Below are 3,882 nucleotides of genomic sequence, written 5' to 3'. Positions count from 1 at the left end.
GAGGAGGAGTGGATGCTTGTCAGAACCACCACAGGATGGGGTTGAGACTGAAGTGGTGCCAGACAAGGGGGGGGGGGGGGGAGAGAGAGGGGGGGGGGGGGGGAGAGAGGTTCGATCAGACAGAGGCGGAGTGGGGAGTGATAAATGGAATCGGATGTGGAAATTGGGAGGTAGGATGTGAGTCTGGATGGGAGGGTAGAGGGGGTGGAAGGAAGAGGTAAAAGCACAGACAGGGAGAGGGGAGATGGGACATGACCTCGGCAGAGGTGAGGTTTGGGAGGGAGAGAGTAGGTGGCAACAGACAAGGGGAGAAGGAAAAGATAGTGAAGGGCGAGGTGGGGATGGTAGGTTGGACAAAACAAGGAGAGATCTTTCTTATAACCTCCATTCCCATCCAGATGGGATTGGCGGTTTTAAGGAAGAGGCTTGTGGTTTGCAGGAGTGTGGAACTGTAGGGGTGTGCTGAGATAGGGCCAGCAGTGGGAGTGGCCCTCGGCGATCCTAATTGGTTGTGGCGAGGCTGGCAACGACTGGCAAAATCGAGCTGCATCTTTCTTAGTAAATGAGTCGGTGACCTGGGAGTATAATGGTAGTTGAGAGAGGAATGGGTGTAAGTCTGGTCAAGATGGGTCTGGGGCCTTGTGGGTCTGGGGCCAGCAGTTAAAGGGGTACAGGTGTGGGGAGTGTTGAGACGGTGCAAGGTGCAGCTGAGAAAGATGACCATGTATAAACCCTGGGCAGCCAGGACAGATGTGCAGAGGTGAGCTGGTCAGCGTCAAGCGTCAAGGAGTCCGACGGGAACCACTCAGAACCTGCAATCGGCTGTGAGGTGGAGACACGACCGAGGGCTGGGAATAGAACTTGTATGGGTTGATTCTCAAATGTATTTCATTCTCATTGAGCTGATGGTGTGGGCATGGAAAACCAGGTGTTGGGTAATGCGGTTTCTTGACGGGATTTCAAGGGCTTGGAGCCACTAATAGCTCATTGGATTATTTTGTGTAGGTGTGAAGCTAATGGGTTTGAATCGAGGGGATTTCAATGGAACGTACAGGCGGATGCATCAGCGCAGCAAGACTGAAAGGCTGCAGCAGTGTTGCAGTTGTTGTATTTCTAATAGGTCCACTGCTTTAAACGTGGATATAAGATTCCATTGTTCAGGTGCATAGCTGGTAGAGCCACTGCCTCACAGTTCCAGCAGTCCAGGTTTTGGCACTGGCCACGTGGATTTTGCAAATGTTCCTGTAACTGCAGGAGTTCCCCCAAGTGCTCTGGTTTCCTCTCACATCCCAAAGACCTTTATTGGTAGGTTAACTTACTATTGTAAATGATCTATAGTGTGCAGGTGAATGAGAGAATCTGGGCGAGTTGATGAGAATGTGTGGAGATTGAAGTGGGATAGTGTAAATGGGTGGTGATGGTTAGCACAGACTCAGTGGGCTAAAGGGCCTGGTTCTGTGTTGTATCACTCTGTGACTCCATCTGCAGATGACCATGCTGCAGAAGTATATAAGAAGCAATTGGTACATTGGGGGGGGGGGGGGGGTACTGGGACTGGGACTGGGGCAGACAGCGTAACAACGGCTTATCAGCTTGTATGGCAGAGGGGTAATATGAAGCGAACTGGGCCGATACTCTCTTGACATGGGAAGAATGAGAAGTAATTTGTTAAATCAAAGGGGCTTTGCAGGGTCGTTGTGTGAATTGTGCTTTGCCTGGCTGCAATGTCTGGAAGCAGGAGGCATGATCTCAAAATAAGTAGTTGACCAGGGCTGCATTCAGAAGGGAGGTTTGGGGATACAATTAGACAACCTGACTTGGATGCTGTGGGTTCGGTCCCTTTGGGCCACTTCCCCATGTGGGACATTGACAAAGCCTGACTAAGATCAAAAGGGCCTGCAGCTGTGATGAATATCTTTTCCTGCTTAGTTAAGCCTCAGGAAGGAGACCTAGCCTGGGAAGAGCAACAAATACAACCCAAGCTTGAGAGTGGATGTATGTTTGAAAGTGTTACACTGCATCTGTAGCGTGCTACCTCCTGACCACACTTGAACATGTGGCCTAAGATCAGAGAGATCCCTCCTGTCCACACTGCATCCAGGTTTGCTGCTGAAGCTCCCAGTTGCCTTCTGTAGCATGGTGTGCTTGTGTCCTCAGCTACTGCACGTGCCCTAAATTCAAACTGAGTTCGACAAAGGGCTTATTTTTATCACCTTTCTGCTCAAACTGGCACACATTAAATACGTTCCCATGGGAACTGATTTTTGTGACATGTTGAAAATAAGAGCAACTTCAATTGCACAAATAAACTCTGGTCCAGTGAGTGACAGGTGTTCAGGATATGCCAGGAATGCTTTGATGGTATTGTCACGGTGACTGGCATGTTAGCTACACAGAGCAATCAATCCAGCTCCACTTATCATCACTGGGTCTCTCCTAATGAGGGGTATTAGGCTCTGTCAAATCTTGGGAGTTTAATGAGAAGCCTTCTACTAACAGCACCCAGATCCCCTACTCGCCTGACTTTCACTGAGGACAGCGAGGGTCAGACATCCATCTACCCACCTGGCTCCTATCACACCTGACTCTACTTACAGAACATAAAACAGTTGAGCACAGATACAGGCCCTTCGATTTACAATGTCTGTGTCAAACATGATGCCAAATTAAATTAATCCTGCCTGCCTGCAAGTGATCCACATTCCTCCATTCCTTGCATATTTGTGTCCCTATTGCATATGAATACGTCTAGGCACCCATCATCCATAGTATAAAGAACTTGACCATCTATCTAGATGCTTTAAAAGACGTGTGTGTGTGTGTGTGTGTGTGTGTGTGTGTGTGTGTGTGTGTGTGTGTGTGTGTGTGTGTGTGTGTGTGTGTGTGTGTGTGTGGGGGTGTGTGTGTGAGTGTGTGGGGGTGTGGGGGTGGGGGTGTGGGGGTGATTTTGACTTTGAAATGTATCTCCTCGAAAAGCAGGTGCCGAAACGGGGATTTCTTTTCATATTTCAGTAGAAAATTTCCTTGTGATTTTAGAAATCCACTCCTCTGTACATTTGGAACATTATTTTCCCGACTTTTTCATTAAAATAGTTGATCAATCTGACCTTTTTTTTAAATCTGACCACTGCCCAGCTGCTGATGTTACAATAACAGTGACATTTTTACATCCTCTGGTAGAAATTTTCCTTATGGTTTCAAAAATCCACTCTAAATTTGGTCAATTATTTCCCGAGATATTTACTAACATTTATCACCAAACTGGCATTAAAAAAAAAAAAAAAACAGTTGCCCAGCTGCTAACCTCACAATGTCTTTCCTCGTGGCCCAGCTCGCACGTGCCCCCCCCCCGCTCTGGATTAATGCAGCTGCTGTCAACGCGCATGCGCAGTTTTCCATAAGGTATGTTACCACTCTTCCCCCCCACCCTCTCTCTGTCCCCCTCTCTCTCTCTCTTCCCTCCTCTCTCTCTCTCTTCTCTCTCTCTCTCTCTCTCTCTCTCTCTCCCCTCTCTCTCTCTCTCTCTCTCTCTCCGTCCCCCTCTCTCTCTCTCGCTCCTCTCTCTCCCCCTCTCTATCTCTCCCCCGATCTCCCTCTCTCTCTCTCCCCCCCTCTCTCTCTCTCTCCCCCCTCTCTCTCTCTCCCCATCTTTCCCCCTCTCTCTCTCTCCCCCTCTTTCTCCCCCTATCTCTCTCTCTCTCCCCCTCGCTCTCTCCCCTCTCCCTCCTCTCCCCCTCCCTCCCCTCTCTCTCTCTCTCTCTCTCTCCCTGTCTCTCCCCCCCCCCTCTCTCTCTCTCTCTCCCCCCTCTTTCTCTCCCCCCCTCCTCCCCTCCACCCCTCCACCCCACCCCTCCCCTCCACCCCACCCCTCCCTTCCCCCCA

Source organism: Amblyraja radiata, chromosome 17, assembly GCF_010909765.2.
Source record: "Amblyraja radiata isolate CabotCenter1 chromosome 17, sAmbRad1.1.pri, whole genome shotgun sequence".
Lineage (NCBI taxonomy): Eukaryota > Metazoa > Chordata > Chondrichthyes > Rajiformes > Rajidae > Amblyraja > Amblyraja radiata.
This window is presented reverse-complemented; position numbering follows the sequence as displayed.